The sequence below is a fragment of the Hemitrygon akajei genome, chromosome 28, assembly GCF_048418815.1.
Source record: "Hemitrygon akajei chromosome 28, sHemAka1.3, whole genome shotgun sequence".
NCBI classification, from domain to species: Eukaryota; Metazoa; Chordata; class Chondrichthyes; order Myliobatiformes; family Dasyatidae; genus Hemitrygon; species Hemitrygon akajei.
In genome coordinates this window covers 32,152,168-32,170,367 of record NC_133151.1, presented here as the reverse complement: position 1 = coordinate 32,170,367, position 18,200 = coordinate 32,152,168, and the positions used below count along the sequence as shown (strand labels likewise).

General features: G+C 46.5%; 1 non-coding gene and 1 pseudogene across 1 annotated transcript; both read right to left on the bottom strand.

Annotated features, from left to right (window-relative positions):
- The window catches only part of LOC140717854 (uncharacterized), a 966,201-nt pseudogene that overhangs the window by 221,472 nt on the left and 726,529 nt on the right, over positions 1-18,200 (bottom strand).
- On the bottom strand, positions 390-461 carry trnaa-cgc (transfer RNA alanine (anticodon CGC)). Its single transcript has one exon. It is a non-coding gene; the product is annotated as a tRNA-Ala (tRNA).

The window sequence follows — 18,200 nt, the reverse complement described above, 5'->3', positions numbered from 1 at the left end:
CCATCGCACACATATGATTTAATCTCGTCCTTCATTTCTGCTTCCATTATTCAACTGAAAGCCGGTGGATTCCCTTGTATCTACGCATAATGTGACAGGTCGCGCTGTTAAAACGCAATGATAAATGATGAATACAGTAGAAGATGGTTTCGATCCATCGACCTCGGGTTTATGGGCCCATCACGGTTCCGCTGCGACACTGTGCTACACAGAGTCATTGGAATTGCTGTGCCATGAATGTTGTGCAATGTTTTTTCAATGTCCCCACTGATACAGCAAGGACCCGTTCTAACTCTCCCGTATGTTACAGGCTTATCACGTATTTCAATGACGGAAATAAAAGGTGAGCCTATTTATCAACATTCATCGGCCCATTTACAATAATTCAGTGGAGATGCCGGGGATTGAACCCGGGACTTCATACATGCGAAGCATGCGCTCTCCCACTGAGCTACATCCCCACTATAAAATTTATGGTGAAATCCTCCACCTGATCCCATGAAACCATAAGATTTCGGAGCAGACTTACTCTATGTGGCCCATCGAGTCTGCACGGCCATTTGGCCATGGCTGATCCATTTTCCCCTCCTCATCTCCAGTCCCCAGCCTTCTGCCATAACCTTTGATGCCGTGTCCAACCAAGAACATATCAAGCTCTGCCTTAAATACCCCCAACGACCTGGCCTCCCCAGATGCCTGTGGTGATACATTCTACAAATTCACCTGCGTCTGCATCTCCGTTTTAAATGGACGCCCTCTACCTGCGACTGTGACCAATTATCTTTGACTTCTCCACCGTAGGGAATATCTTTTCCCACATCTACTCTGTCTAGGCCTTTCAACATTCGAAAGGTTTCAATGAGATCCCACCTCATCCCTCCAAATTCCAGTGAGTACAGACCCAGAGCTATCAAAAGTTCCTCATTTCCTCAAACAAACCTTTCCTTTCCGAAGTCATCCTTGTGAACCTCCTCTCCAATGCCAGCACATATTTTCTAAGATGAAGAGCTCAAGACCGTTCACAATACTTCCCCTTAAGGAAACCATTCTTATGTTGCCCAATCTTACCCTGTGAGACCAAGTACTCCATCATCTCACCCTTAGTCCCAAATCTGAGTAGCAAATCACAAAGGCCGGACGTTGAACGATAGAAAACAGAAGTTGAAGTGGGCGACTCCGCCTTTCGAGTCCGCTCCGCCATGCACAGTGGACAGGATTCGAACCTGCACAGAGACAACCCAATGGATTACCAGTCGGCTTCGATGACTATGTTCTCCACATGCGACTCGGACAGCAGAGATCCAGAGTCAGAGAAACAGAGTTGATCCTGAACTAAATGTGGAAATTGCTGGATATACTCAGCAGGTACGTCAGCATCTGTGAAGGGAGAAACAGTGTTCATATTGTACACAGTTATCTTTCACCCTGAACTCCATGCAGGCATTTTGGTGGAGGCGAACTAAATTATAGCGGCGCAGGGTCCTTCACGTTGCGATCACATACCCCAAGATCCCAATGTGGGACTCAGCAGCAGGGATAATGACGCCTGCCGTTTCCCTGCTGTTCTGGAGAAGGCGGAGTCGGGCTTCCTTCCTGAGGCACTGATCTACGTGTGCTGAGGGAGCTCCCACTGTGATCTCTCTTATGAAGGATGAACCGCTCTGATGGGCAGAAGGGTACAGAGTTGCCCATATTCCGCCCCCCCCCCCCGCGGGAGAATCACAAACTGTTACTGTTAACCACGCTGCTAACGAAAGAGAAAGAGAGACAAAGGGAAAACATCCTGGGACTGGAACATCTGCTTCAGATAAGGGAGAGATAACACCGGGAGAGAGAGACTTGTTGACCCACCATATTATGACTCCTGAAAGACTCATGGCTCCGGAGCGGACTGTTTACTTGTTCCAATCTGTTCATTAAAATTCCTCAGTGGACAGCCGGAGTGGGCTGGTTTGATGAACAAAGCCATTCAAAACTGATTGACACCTGAGACCCCGTGGGTGGGGATAAAAGTGAGGTCTGGGGAGACACCTCTTAGACACATCAGAAGACACACTAGTGAGCATTGATTGAGTGTTGGAACCCACGAGATGGTGTGGGGCATCGGGGACCGAACAAAGGATCGGTCAGTTTGACTCACGGTGTTGTAGCAGGGCCGATGGGGGCTTGTGTGTGTGTCCACCCTTGCCTGGGTGACGAGTCCACCACAGAAGAGCGGTCTAGCTGAAGGATAGAGGGGTCATACCTGAATGGCCACAACAACACATCGACGGATCAAGAACGTAAAGGAAGGTTAGCCTGGCTGTAGCTGTTACTGTTTGCTCTCTCTCTCTCTCTCTCTCTCTCTCTCTCTCTCTCTCTCTCTCTCTCTCTCTCTCTCTCTCTCTCTCTCTCTCCAACAATAACAACAAAACCGCCAACAATATTGATTATTATTATTATTATACCCACACTTTTAGGTTTAGTATTGCTAACGTGTATTATCTATATATTTGCATTGTTGATATTGATTTGTATATTTTACTAATAAACTTTGTTGGAAAATAGTACCACCAGACTCCAACGGATTCTTCTATCTTTGCTGGTCAGACACTCAGTTACGGGGTACGTAACATCTCAAAGATGGAGTTCCAGGACAGTGGTCTGGTGCCCTGGCACAGATGGACATCGAAAGTGTGCAGGGTAGCAGGGCCGGCGTCCGGACTTGTTTCATTGTTGTCCACTCTGATCCATCCGACTGCCTGGCTGGGCCGCTTCTGAGGGCGATCACCAGATTACAATTTTGCCGTGTGATAGACTTACATCCAGTGGAAAGCAGGTGAGGTTGTGTGCTCCGAGAATTCAATAATCTTATAAAAGCCAGATATAAGCAATAAATAGTGGGCAATAGGAACTCGGAGAACACGTTCAAAGTCCAAAATAGTATCATTATCTAATTACGTATATGTCACCGTCTCCTACTCTGGCATCCGTGTACCTGCTGTCCTTCAGAGTAGATCTGAGCAATACAACAGTATCAATGAACAAAACGCTACACCATTAAAACCATTAATGTCCTCAAATCTCTCCGCTTCCTTCTGGATATCAGACCCAACCAGCTCTCCTCTACCACCATTCACCTCCGTCTGGCGGAACGTCCCCACCCAATACTTTCTCCTTCGACTCCTCCCATCTCCTTCAAACAAAAGGTGTAGCCGGAGACACTGGCATGGGTCCCAGATATGCCTGTTCGTCGGCTACGCAAGCCCCCATTGGTACCTCTCCCTAACTTTTCCTACGCTACATAAACGACTGCATTGCTGCTGTTTCCTGCACCCATGCGGAGCTCATCCACTTCATCAGCTTTGCCTTCAACTTCCAACCTGCTCTCAAATCCACCTGTCTCTGCCTCTGAAGACAGCTCGTCTACTGACGTCTATTTTGAACACAGGGACTCTCACAGCTACCTGGACTATACCTCTTCTCAGCCCGTTACTTGTAAAATGTCACAGCATCTGCTCTCAGGATGAGCCGTTTCGTTGAAGAACAAATGAGATTATCGTCTTTTTTTTCAAAGAAATGGCCTTTCCTTCCTCCACCATCAAAGCTGCCCTCAACAGAATCTCTTCCATTTTGTGCACGACTGCCACCACCCCATCCTCGCGCCCCCCACCAGGGATAAGATTCGTCTTGCCCTCACCTACCTCTCCCCTCTCAGCCTCCAGCACACCATTCGCTGTAATTTCTGACATCTTCGGCGGGATCCCACCACCAAACACATCGTTCCCTCCCCCCTCTACTCTCTGCTTCCTACAGGGATCGGTCCCAACGTGAATCCTGTGTGCGTTCGTCCCTCACACCTTTCCCTCTCCTGGCCTTTATCCTTGCAAGTTAAACAAGTGCTACAGCAGCCCCTACACCTCCTCCCTCACTGACATATATGGTCGCCAGCAGTCCTTCCAGGTAAGTTGACACTTCTCCTGTGAATTATTTGGGGTCATTTGCTGTATCCAGTCCCAGTCCCAGTCCCGACCTAATCTGGTCGCTCAAAACCACCACTTCAGTCAAAGAGAGCACTATAGCGTCACCACTTCCTGCGCAGAGTGAGGCCAGCGAGGTTTCCTCAGCCTCTATTCTAACTATATTTGTTTTACAGGAGCAGCACTGATAGTGTTCTAACCACTTGCTTTTCCATCTATTTCGCGATTTCCAAGGCATCTGACGGCAAGACCCTACAAAGCATTGCGAGGACTGCTAACTGGCAGAAGCTCAGTTTCACAGCGAGACCCAGTGAGTTGCGGACTTCTCAACACGACGGAATTCTGACCTTCATTCGATCATATGGTCGGATTGGGAGGAGAACGAGACTCGGGATTGGACAAAATAAATCCCGGAGTGTGAGTGTTTTGTCCGCTGCACTCCAGACTGTGGCCACTCCTAGTAACATCGAAGGCTGTCCAAAATTACACACGCAAACTACTGGATGAAACCAACAGGTAAGGCGGCATTTTTGTAGGGTCTCGTCCTGGAATATCGACTGTATCAGACTCTCCATAGATGCTGCCTGCCCTGATGATTTCCTCCAGCATTTTGTGTGTTGTCTTCTCAATTTCCAGCAGTTACAGAATCTCCTGTGTTTATAATCGAAATAACACCCGAAAACAAAGAGAAGGAAGATAAAGAGACGAAGAAGGTCCTCTTACCCATCGAACAAATAAAATAGGGCTTCCGCTGGAATTCCGATGTCTTCCCAACCCCACACCAACACTCTGCAATTCCGTGTCTCTCAGGCCCCATCACCAGTTATTGAGTCCTCGGAGACTCCATCTTCCTCTCCCTCTTTCCTGAACACCCCTAACCTCCCTTCCCTTCAGGCGCTACCAACCAGCTTCACCCCTCCAATCCCAGCTCTCATCCATACCGGGTCTTCGTCATCCACTGCGACCTTCCCCTCTCTGAGGCAGAATATTCTCTTTCCAGTAAGAGCCTCACCTTTGTACCCCTGCGGCCACACCTCAGTGACTTCCCCGCCCGCCATGACGCTCAGCTCTTGTTCCGTTGCCCCCGTGTGCGGGCCTATTTCTTCCCTAAGGACTCTTCACCCAGCATCGATAACCTCTTCTCTCGTCCTCAACCTGGACACCCCGTTTTGGTCTGCTGCCTGCTCTGGATCTTTTCATTCCCAACTACTCAAAGGACATGAAACGTCTCGACTTCACCAGTTCTCTCTCCAAATCCTACTCACTGCTTCCAAACCTTCTGCTCTCCACTTTCTCCGCACTAATCCTCAACTCATCATCAAACACGCAGATAAGGGGGTGCTTGCAGTAGTAGTGGCGGACTGACTCTACCTTGCTACCAGCGACAGCTCCAGGCACCTACTTTTACATAGTCCCCGAACAATACCACACTAAGGAGCACCAGACCATTTCACACACATCGTCACTGATCTTATTAACTCTGTGGCTCTCCCATCGACTGACACGATCCACATAGTCCCCTTACCCCGCACCTCCCGTTTCTAGCGCAAGATTCACAAACCTGTCTGTCCAGGTAGGCCCATTGTTTCTGTTTGTTTCAGCCCCAGTGACCTTAGCTCTGTATACGCGACTCAGTTTTATCCGCACTGGTACAGTCCCTTCCTACATACAACCGTGACACTTCACACGCTTGTGATCTTTTAAATGCTTTCAAGTTCCATGGCCCCGATCATAATATATTCACTTTGGATGTCCAGTCCCTATATACCTCTACTGCTTACCAGGAAGGCCTCAAAGCTCCCGCTCCCATCTGGACACAAACAGCTCCCCTTCACTATCATTCATCCCCGTCTGACAGAACGTCCTCACTCTTAATAAATTTTCCTTCGGCTCCTCTCACTTCCTTCAATCAGAAGCGGTAGCCATGGACACTCGCATGAGTCCCAGCTATGCATGCCTGTCTGTGTGCTATGGGGAACAGTCTATGTTCCAAGCGTACATTGGTAACGTTCCCTAACTTTTCCTACGCTACATCAACGACTGCATTGCTGCTGTTTCCTGCACCCATGCAGAGCACATCTACTTCACCAGCTTTTCCTGCAACTTCCACTCTGACCTCAAATTTACCTGGTCCATCTCCGACATCTCCTCCCCTTTATCGATCTCCCTGTCTCTATCTCTGAAATCAACTTATCTACGAATGTATATTATCAACCGGGAGACTCTCACAGCTACCTGGATTATACCTCTTCCTACCCTGTTATTTGTAAAACTGCCATTCCCTTCACTCAGTTCCTGCATCTCCGTCACATCTGCTCTCAGGACGAAGCGTTTCATTCGAGAACGAAGGAGATATCGTCTTTTTGTCGAAGAAAGGAGCTTCCCTTCCTCCCATCATCAACGCTGCCTTCAACCAAATCTCTTTCATTTTGCGCACATCTATGCTCACCCCAATCTCCCGACATTCCAGCAGGGATAGGGTTCGTCTTGTCCTCACCCACCTCCCCACCAGACCGTGTCCAGCACACAACTCTCTGGAACTTCCGCCATCTCCAGCGGCATCCCAGCACCTAACACATCCTGCACTCTACTCTCCACTTTCTGCTCCCCACCTGAATCTCTTGTCCGTTCGTCTCTCCCACTGATCTCTGTCCTGGCACTCATCCTTGCAAATGAAACAACTGCTACCTCCTCCCTCACTACCATTCAGGGCCAAAAACAGTCCTTCCAGGTGAGGACACAGTTCACCTGTGAATCCATTGGTATCATCATCTACTGTACCCAGAGCTCTCGGTATGGTCTACTGCATATTGGTGCAACCTGACTCAGAATGGAAACTCGCTTCGCAGAGCACCTACACTGCGTACACCAGAAAAACCCCCAACATATCCCAACGGCCATCCATTTTAAATCCACTTACTTTTCCAATTCCGACAGGTCAGTCCATGGCCTCCTGTACACTCGCGATGAGGCCACGCTCAGGACGGAGGAACAACAGATTATATTACGTCTGTGTAGCCTCCCACCTGTTGGCATTAATTCGATTTCTCCAAACTTCCGGTAATGCCTTTTCCTTCACCAGTCCCCATTCCCTTTTCCCTCTCTCACCTTATCTCTTTACCTACCCATCACCTCAGTCACGGGAACCCACACCCCTTTTTTTTCTCTTCCATGGACTTCTGTCCTCTCCTATCAGATTTCCTGTTCTCCAGTCCATTATATCTTTCACAAATCAACGTTCAATGTTTTTACTTCACCACCCCGCCGCCGGTATCATCTATCACCTTATGTATCTTCCTCCACTCCCCCCACGCTCTAACTCTGATTCCGCATCGATTTTTTCTCCAGTCCTGATGAAGGTCTCCGCCCGAAATGGTGACTGTACTCTTTTCCATCGATGCTGCCTGGCCTACTGAGTTACTCCAGCATTTTCTGTGTTTCTTGGATTTTCATTATCTGCGGTTTTCTCTTTGTGCCTCTATTCACCTCGCTTCACTATTGCATATTCATGTGCCGATCTAAACACATCGGATATCCTTCCGTCACAATGTTCCAGTTGTCAACATCTCAGAGGATCTGTCCGGGGTCCAACATATTGATGCAATCACAAAGGAAACACATGAGTGTTTCTGCGACGGTGGGAGTTTAAAGATATTTGATATGTCATCAAAAACTTTAAAAATCCCAGAGATATTCGAAGAACCACATTCTAACTGTTTGCTTTACATTTTGGTGCAGAGCCTCCAGTACACAAGAGCGAAAGAAGCTGCTGTGAATTGCTGAATCTGCCGGCTTCATCGCGGAGACAAACCCACTCCTTCGAGGATATCTTCAAGAGCAGGCGCCTCACAGAAGGGGCACCCCTCTCTAAGGGCCCTTACCACCAAGAACACGCTCTTTACCCGTTGCTACCATTAGTATGAAGGTGCTGGAGGTGGAAGAAAAACATGTAACTATTGAGCATACTGCCTCGCCACAAATGGTATGCCATGAGTCCAGATAACAACACAAAAAATGACACAAAATATGATCAGCTCCGCTGCTATCTACCAACGCATTGATGGGGTGGACCTGCTGTAGCTGTTGTTGATAATATCCATCAGTGTCTTGCGATCTGAAAATATGCCGACAAGTACAAATATTTGCATCCTTGGTTGTATCCGGAACGGCCACTACATCAGAGCGCCCCTCGATCTTACTGGATTTCATTCCAGCTGTGAAGCCTGATGGGCTCTATTTGGATTATTTATTTTGCTAATATGAATGTTTGTATGTGGCAAGAAGCGAGGAAGCAATCAATGTGACTGAAGATGACAGAATCCTTCAGACATCAATTTCTGTCGTTTGTATCGGGAGAAGGTGTGAATACCGGGAAATAACCGGAAAGCACAGGAAATGGAGTGGCTGTGAATTACATGATGGAAATATGTAATGCAGCAGTGAAGCAAGAATCTGAAACTTCATAACAGAAGCAGGATTAACATCGGCAGTGTTTAAAATAAAATAACAGGTGGTATCGAAATGGCGCTAGGAATATTTCTAAATGCTTATAATAAGAAGCCGAGGAAAACAACAACAAAACAAAATAGATGCAGAACACGAAAACAAAATCAAAACACTATGGAACCACATAAACGATGAATAATGAAACGAGAACGAGACGGAATCAAAAGGGATCTCAGCCAGTAAAGAATAATGTTGAAAAGTTATAGTAAAGGTAAAAAAAAACGAACAAAGCGATTTATATTGCCGTTGAAATTATAAGCAGGAAATAAGTAGTGAGGTTCGCGTGAATGACAAGAACACCAAATTTGTGTTTTCTATGAATGATTCGAGATCAAGGTTATGGGGCTAAAGTGATGTTGCAGAAACAATGGACGGGTAAGGTGTGTGGCCATGAAGAATGTCAATAATTCACCTCTTACATTTTTTTGTGTGAAAATTGTGTTGGTGAGGATATACGGATGTGGATAGTAGATGGATTTATCATTATTTACTAATTATTCCGTGATGCAATGATACTATCAGAGGAAAAGGGGTATTTGCAGAAACTCCGGTGTAAAACTGTAGTTGGCAAAACGCACTGGCTAGATCAAACCTGGTTTGGGGAAAGTTCTTAGAAATATTAAGTGGAGGCAAAGCATCGCTGACTCGTGAAGAAGACTGAGTTGATGAAGGATAAGGGTTTTGGAAAGGATATTTGAGTAACTTGGTTGAGGTTTAACTGAAGGTGGAAGAGAGAAGGTCATTGAAAAGAAAACGGCCAATGTCGTCTTAGGAGATTTTTGGAAATGTTACGTCAAAGTTGCAGAGCAAAGACAATCTTACAAATTAAAGCCGAACCAATGAAATCCGTTGTGACAACACGGGGAATATATTTCCAGAACAACCGTTCTTCATTTTACATTTTTAAAATTTCTATATTGTACAGAAATACGCTTTCCTGCCTCTTTCTCCCACCCCCACTCCGCCATTATCTATCCACTCGGAGAGCCCAGACTGAATGTTCCCTCCGAATTACACAGTTTCTCTGTCCAGCTCAGATGTTCGGATGGACTCGAAACTCCACGGGGCAACGCCAGTCAACTTAACCAGAAGGCTACGACTACAGGTATATCTAGGGATGGACATCCAGAAAATACTCTCCACTGGATGCACTAAATGCGTCTCCAGACGTACGGGAATAGCACCAATTCCCCGGTCATGATTGTTACTGGGCTATAAAGAGAAAGTGTTCGAAATACTTCGCGGAGGATGAAACAGAGCCGATGTTTAAAATCAATTACCCATTCACCTGATCTTTTGATGGACAGTTTTGGACTGTCAGGAACGGGGCTCCAGGATTTCGATCCGGTGTCCAAGGAGTGATAACGATGCGGGGTTTTGCAAGGTCTCCACTGGAAGGTTGGAATGGTTTCAAACTTCGCGTCCTTCCTGATCCATATGGCGAGTTTTCTGCGTGGATTCAGAGGGCGGTCACCAAGCAACCGCATTGATGTAGGCTGGAGTTACACCCCGCACCGAGCGGGCGAGGACAGCGGGTTGCATTCTGCAGTAGCCCGGTGTCGGTAGGGGGATCATCAAAGGAAATGAAAAGTCCTGGTGGTCACATTTGGGACGGGCATGATTATGCCACTAAGCGTGCGGTAGATGTTCACTTGGGATGTTCTTTTCTCTCTTTCAGAGATATTGGCTTGGCAATTTTCGATTTCCTTGGAGCAGTGACGGCTGGAATGTAGTGGGCATATTTTATGTACACAACTTGTGAGGATTATAGATTCATAGTTAATAGAAAGCGTTTCAACCTGGGGGCACGGGGTTTAAACCGTGGAAGGGAAGAGATGCAAGGGTGGGAACCAAAGAGTCGATTATTGACTGCAGGATGAAGAACTGGAGATCTGTTAGCTTGTCTTCATCAGGACATCGGGGAGGAAGAAGACCGGTAACTTTAAATTCCTTGGCGTTATCGTATCAGAGGATCTGTTCTGGGACCAGTACATAAGTACCATCATAAAGACTGAACGACAATATCCCTCCTTTGTTAGAAGTTTCAGAAATAAGACTTCTCTCTCTCTCTCTTTCTCTATCTATCTACCTACCTACCTTTTTTTTAACGATATGTATTAATTTCTATGCTGGAAAACACGATGCTAAGCGGAGAGTGGCTCTCCCTGCTACTGCAGCTCTGTGTTCATTGGAAATAAAATTGTTTTTTTTATCACACCTACAGAGAGAGTGAAAAAAACCCATTTCGTTCATATTATTCATGGAGATCAAATCATTAAACTGTGACTTGAGATCAGACAAGATAACGCAATAACAGAATGCAGAATAAAGTGTAACAGGGGCAGAGGAAGCAAGGTGCAGGCGAATGATCAGGTGCAGTATCATAACGAGACAGATTGTGAGGTCAAGTTGCTATCTTAGCGTATTAGGGAACCACTCAATGGGTATCAGAGCGTGGCAGAAACTATCTTTGAGCCTGTGGTACATGCGTTCAGGCGTTTGTGCAGACTGGTGAGTAGAAGAGGGGATGAGTGATATATTCTTGTCAAGTGCTTTTCCTCGGAGCGACGTCCCTTGAACATACGCATATACCGGGTCTAATGTGGTTTTGATTTAATTTGGGCCCTCGATCATTCAGTTGGAGTCTAATTAGTTTAATCTCACATAGCTTATTATGGGTTCCGGAAGAGACGTGAACATGACGATCAACTATGATCGCACCGAATGGCGGAGCATGCTGGAAGGACCATTTGGTTGTTTCCATCAGCTGTTCTCTGTGTTTCAGTGTCTGCTTTGTGCTCGTCATGATATATAGGAAGGGTTGGACTTCTGAAACTTATCGAATGTAGTGGGGACGTAGCTCAGTGTTCGAGCGCATGCTTTGCATATATGAGGTCCCGAGTTCAATCCCGGCATCTCCACGTTGATTGCTTTTGAACTTTTAACAATGAAGGGTTTAGGGAAATTTCCTGCAAAGGATCAGTCACTAACGAGCGAAAATCTTCTAGGGGTATCCCATCCACTGCCAGCAACCTCATAGTTCCCACACCCTGCACTTTCCATTTCTATCTCCTATCCAAGGTCCACAAAACTGCTTTTCCAGGTAGCCTCAGCTTGCTCCTGCCCCACCGAACTCATGTCTGTATACCTTGACACTGTTTTACCCCACCTTGTTCAATCCCTTCCCACTTATGATCCTGACGCTTCTCACGCTTCAAATATTTTTCAATAGATTTTAAGTTCCCTGGACCACGCCGCTTTATTTTCACCATGGACGTCCAGTCCATATATACCTCCACCCCCACCAAGAATGCTCTCCGCTTCTTTTTGGATTCCAGATCTAACCAGTTCCCCTCTAGCACCACTCTCCTCCGTCTAACGGAATTAGTCCTTACTCTCAATAATTTCTCCTTTGGCTCCTCCCACGTTCGGCAAACCAAAAGTGTAGCCATGGGCACCCGTATGGGTCCCAGTTATGCCTGCCTTTTCTGTTGGCTTTTTGGAACAGTCCATGTTCCGAGCCTATACTGGTATCTGACGCCAATTTTCCTTCTCTACACCGACGACTGTATTGGCCCTGCCTCCTGCACGCATGCTGAGCTCGTTGACTTCATTAACTTTGCCCCCAACTTTCACCCTACCCTCAAATTTACCTGGGCCATTTCCGACACCTTCTTTCCCTTTCTTGATCTTTCTGTCTCCATCTCTGGAGACGGTCTATCTCCTGATATCTACTATAAGCCTATAGACTCTCACAGCTACCTGGACTATTCCTCTTCCCACCCTGTCTCTTTCAAAAATGCCATCCCCTTCTCGCAATTCCTCCGTCTCCGACGCACCTGCTCTCAGGATGAGGCTTTTCATTCCAGGACGTAAGAGATGTCTTCCATTTTTTAAAGAAAGGGGCTTCCCTTCTTCTACCATCAACTCTGCTCTCAAACGCATCTCTCCCATTTCCCGCACATCTGCCCTCACCCCATCCACCCGCCACCCCACTCGGGATAGGGTTCCCCTTGTCTTCACCTACCACCTTACTAGCCTCCGGGTCCAACGTAACTTCAGTAACTTCCGCCACTTACAACGGGATCCCAGTACCAAGCACATCTCTCCCTGCCGCCCCCACCCTCCTTTCTGCTTTCCGCAGGGATCGCTCCCTAAGCGACTCCCATGTCCATGTGTCCCACCTCCCCATCCCTTTGCACCGATCTCTCTCCTGGCACTTATCCTTGTAAGTGGAATAAGTGCGACACCTGCCCTTACACTTCCTCCCTCACCACCATTCAGGGCCCCAGACAGTCCTTCCAGGTGAGGCGACACTTCACCTGTGAGTCGGCTGGTGTGGTATACTGCGTCCAGTCCTCCCGGTGTGGCCTTTTATATATTGGAGAAACCCGACGCAGACTGGGAGACCGTTTCGCTGGACACCTACGCTCTGTCCGCCACGGAAAGCAGGATCTCCCAGTGGTCACATACATTAATTCGACGTCCCATTCCCATTCTGATATGTCTATCCATGGCCTCCTCTACTGTCGCTATGAAGCCATATTGTTGGAGGAACAACACCTTATATTCCGTCTGGGTAGTCTCCAGCCTGATGGCATGAACTTCAGTCAATGCCCCTCCTCCGCTTCTTACCCCATCCCGGATTTATTTATTCTTACCCTCTCCTTTCTTTTTCTCTCTACCCATCACTCTTTGCCTATTCTCCATCTTCCTCTGGTGCTCCCCTCCCTCTTTCTTTCACCCTAGGCCTTCCGTCCCATGATACTTTTCCTTCTGCAGCTCTGTATCCCTTTTGCTAATCACCGTTCCAGCTCTTAGCTTCATCCCACCCCCTCTGGTCTTCTCCTTTCATTTTTGGATTTCCCCCTCCCCCTCCTACTTTCAAATCTCTTACTATACTTTCTTTCAGTTAGTCCTGACGAGGGGTCTCAGCCCGAGCGGACGACAGTGCTTCTTCTTATAGATGCTGCCTGGCCTGCTGTGTTCCACCAGCATTTTGTGTGTGTTGCCGCTTTCTTTATACTAGTGTTTTAAATGTTTTACCTCTAATCATAATGTGTTTTTTTGCCTAGCGACAGTGTGGATTATGTTAATATTACTTTGTATAGCTGTGCACTAAATACAGTTCCTGTATTTAAACATTTCAGGCTATGTCTAGATGCAGACTTGACTTAGACAACAACTATAAAGTTTTGGAGGATAAGTGTAAGAGCTTATTAACTTTATGCGTTATTTGGCTGGATATAAGTATGGTGTCCTATTGGAATACGGTTGTATGATTTATTGGGGAGGCAACGTTTTATGGCTTGGATCAGTGCACGAGGAATTTGTAGAGGAGCGTTCCTGACACTGTTGGAGGTGTGTTGGCCGTTGAACCAATAGAGATATTTCGAGCCGCTGAGTGAGACTTCTGGACGTCGTTTGTAGGGCAGGGGCGTCCAATTTGACATATTCTGTTTTATTCGATTGTTGAAAATATACCAGCAGAGTTGATAAATATTTTGTCCTGATAATGAGAAAATACATGCCGGAGTATGGTCTTGGGAATTTGCGGACAGGTCCGTCTGTGGCCTCGTCATGTGTTCCCCCGGGAAATGTTCCAGATGTAGGACTGGGTTTGAGAGTACTGGAGGATGGACAGGATCTTGTGGGTGGTGAGAGAGTGTCTAGTCATTTATGCCAGCAGTATTTTCCATTTTTGTCAATCTTTGCAGATGGTTCCAAGGACCCACTTAGTAACTGAGTGGGCTCCCGGATATTTATCACCTGGATTAACACTGAGGTGCGAAAAATGCTGACCAATGGGTTGTCTGTACCTCAGAATTTATGACCATTATCATGCGTCTTCAATGGGTTGAACCCGTTAATCCAAACAGAGTAGTGATCTGCTCAGACTCTGCCTTGGTACTGCAGGGATTGGAATTGAAGTGTTCAAAGAGACCTGATCTGTGGATGGAGGTGTATTATAACCTATATGTTTTAGAGAGTGTGGGAGTGGTTGTACAGTTTTTGTTGGGCACCTGCACATGTGGGTGTATCGGGTAATGAATGGGAAGATGTTACAGCAAAACAGAGACTTACCAAGTCTGAGGTAGATCTTAGTTAATATAGGAAAGTATGAAGGCAAATCTTGCATATGGGAAATGGCAGAGATTATGGGATAGGAGTGCGACAGGGACTGGTTAGTACAGTTTGTTTCTATCATTTCAGGTGAGGTGTCGTTTAGAAAGAAATAAGAGGGAAGATGTGTAGTTCATGAAACTAAGGTTCGGGCCTATAGGTTTGCACTCCACTTTGGCACTTGTTGGTAAGCATGAAAATGAGTCGTGTGGACTTTGTAAAGTCCAAGAGACGGTGGAACATGTGATTATGATGTGCCACAGATATTCTTTGGGAAATGGCAAGCTGTTTAGGCAATTACTGCCTAGATCTGGGGTGCCTCGTTTGCAGGGTATTCTGTCACCTCAGGCAAGAACGGTTAAGCCGTGTGGGACTCTGGTGAACTTTTTAATTAAAATAGATTTGGAAGGCAGTATCTAATCCCGGTCCTGCCTCCCTTGACACTCCCTTAGGGAAGTTAGTGGCAATGCACCTTCCCGATAGTTGAAAGTTGTCATTAGCACAACACATGAAGACGAAAGGCAGGTTCGGGCGCGGGGCAGCGGCCAAGCTCCATGGAAGGGTGAACATTTTGGATCCTGTGGTGGAGTTGAAGCTTTCTACCAGAGCAGGGCGGTATTGATTTGACTGAACTGGGGTCGGTCTGTACTTGCTGTGGTTTTGTAGAATGACAAAAATTGTAATAGGCTTCTTCGGTAGTTTGCAACTGGATGTGCAGGGATGAAGAAGGCGGAAATATGAGCTGTACCTTTCCTTCTGTTATTGCATGTTTATGTGGGTCTGCTGGTGGAATCTGGCGGACCTGACAGCTCCCCCACTCTCGGCATCACCCTCTGCTCATCCTGCCTGCTGCCCCGGTAAGAGCTTGTGCCTTAACACTCAATACAGTTATGACAGTCCAGCACAGGGAAAGGCCCTTCAGCACACAATATCAGTACCGACCACAATGCCAAATTCATCTGATCCCATTTGCCTGTTTCCCTCCAATACCTGCCACTCCGTGCCTGACTAAGCTCCTTTTAAACATTACTGTTGTATCAGTTTCCCTGGCAGCATTTTTCAGGCACCTACTAGTCTCTGAGGGGAGTTAGAAACTGGTCTCCTAAATCTATTTTAAAAATGCCCTCTGTCCCTTTAAATTTCAAGGTCTGCCCTTGAATCAATGACATTTTTCGCCTGTACAAAAAGGCTCTGTCTACCTTATTTATTTGAAAGCTATCTGATCAGCCTTTGGATCTCTGCAGTAAACAATCAGTGTTTGTTCAATCTCATGTTACAACTCAACTCTCCTTCCTGTGATGTGGCAACCAGATCTGATCACAAGACTCCAAAAATGATAGAGCTGCAACATGGTTTTCCTATTTTTATCAATCCCTTTGCCATACTGTACAGTTTTGACATTTTCAGGAGGATTGTTTTTACAACCCGAGATCCCCCAGTACCTCTGTAGTGTTTTCATTCAAGTGTAAAAACTCTGAACTAAACACCGTTCTAAACCGTAGTCGATGAGGCACGATCCCAGTAAGATTAACCGTTTACTGTTCACTCTTCTACATTAACGTATGGTGAAAACTGTTGATAAAACAATACAAAATGTATACATTATTTGTTTCCTTCTTGGCATCGCATTTACATCATAAATACTCGTAAAAGTAAAACTACAACAAACTATATTACATTAAAGTACAACATACAGTCAGAATCTACCTACGCCATCGACTGGATTTAAATACACTTCACAAACTATCCGGCAACGCTTTCAATAACATAAGAAAATAAACTTTATTAACCGTCATTACTTTTAACAGAATCAGCGTTAACATTTTTACTTCAACATATCGATTATCTTATAAACGGCTTTGCTTCTATGATGTTTCATAGTGCGTAGAATGAAAAATTTCTCGCGCTGATCCTGCACACACAAGCCCCCTCCTTCCCGTTTCTGCAAACCGGTATTTTCCCACAAGACGCGGCGAAACCGGGTGTGACGTCATTGCATGCCGTGATACATAAAAGGCAACCAATTTATTTTCAACAACCTTAACTTTAACCAGAAAATAATTACAAACGAAATACTAAAGCGAAAATGTAATAAAGCTAAACAAATGCCTTAAGGTCAACACACTCCCCGCCTGACCTTTGTAAGGTCACTATGAACATAATAGAGACCTTCAGTCTCTAGATCATTCTTTAGGTAGAAGTAGAACGACTTCTGCAACTGGCCTTTGGTAAGTTTTCACATCACCTTGGTCAGAAGTTTTCAACTCAACCTTCCTGACAAGTCCATCACTACCAGGGAATGTGGCAGTGATTCTGGCCATTGGCCAGCAGTTGCGGGCGATCTGCTTGTCCCTTAGCAGGACTAAATCTCCAACGTGAAGATTCCTGCGAGATTCTGTCCACGTTTGTCTGTGTTGCAACAGAGGTAGATATTCATGTCTCCAACGGGACCAGAACTGATTTGCGAGAGCCTGAACCTGTCTCCATTGCTTTGTGTACAAGTCCTTGTCCGAGAAGTCCCCAGGTGGAGGAGGAACTCCTGCCTTCTGCGTAAGGAGCATTGATGGCGAGAGTATGAAGGGGTTTTCGGGGTCAGAAGACACAGGTAGGAGTGGTCGTGCATTTATAATGGCTGTGACCTCTGCCATTAGTTTACACAGTACTTCGTGAGTCAGTCGGGAGCGTTGCTGCAGAAACATTGAATCAAGAATTCTTCTGGCGATACCAATCATCTGCTCCCATGCGCCTCCCATGTGAGAGGCGTGTGGTGTGTTGAACTCCCAGTTGCATCCCTGCTGACTGAGGTACCTTTGCACCGTTTTGTCCATCCCGAGCTCCTTGGATGCTCCAACAAAGTTCGTGCCACAATCTGACCTTAACTGTTTTGCAGGGCCTCTTAGTGCAAAGAAGCGCCTGAGAACGTTAATGCAGCTGGATGAATCCAAAGATTCGCTAACCTCAATGTGCACCGCCCTTAAACTCATGCAGCTGAACATGATGGCCCACCGTTTGCTCTCTGTTTGTCCTCCCCTGGTGCGTCTAGTGATGATAGTCCAGGGACCAAAAACATCAAACCCCACATATGTAAAAGGAGGGCAGGCATTGAGGCGTTCTGGTGGGAGGTCCGCCATACGTTGAGCTTCCATCTTCCCTCGCAGTTTCCTGCAGGTTACACATTTGTGGAGGACTGAATTGATCAGTGTTTTCCCTCCCAAGATCCACAGTCCCGCTGCCCATTTTGCTCCCTCTGTCAGGTGACGGCCCTGATGCCTTACCTCTTAATGGTGATGGCGAGTAAGCAGTAAAGATACATAGCTGTCTTTGGGCAGGATTACTGGGCTCGTTTCTGCAGCTGAAAGGTGAGAGTGTATTAACCAGCCTCCAATGCAAATGAGATCGTTCTTCAGGATCGGGCTGAGTTTCCTCAAAGGGCTGTCCTTTGGTATTGATTTAGTAGCTTAGAGAGTCGAAAACTCCCTTGCAAAAGCTGCTATTTGAGTTGCTTTAAAGATAATGTCCTTTGCCTGGGCCAATTCGTCCGCAGTGCGAGGTAAATTACATTTGTGCCATCCCTTGCATTTACTATTTCGGGATGAGTGTTTGTGGGATCTG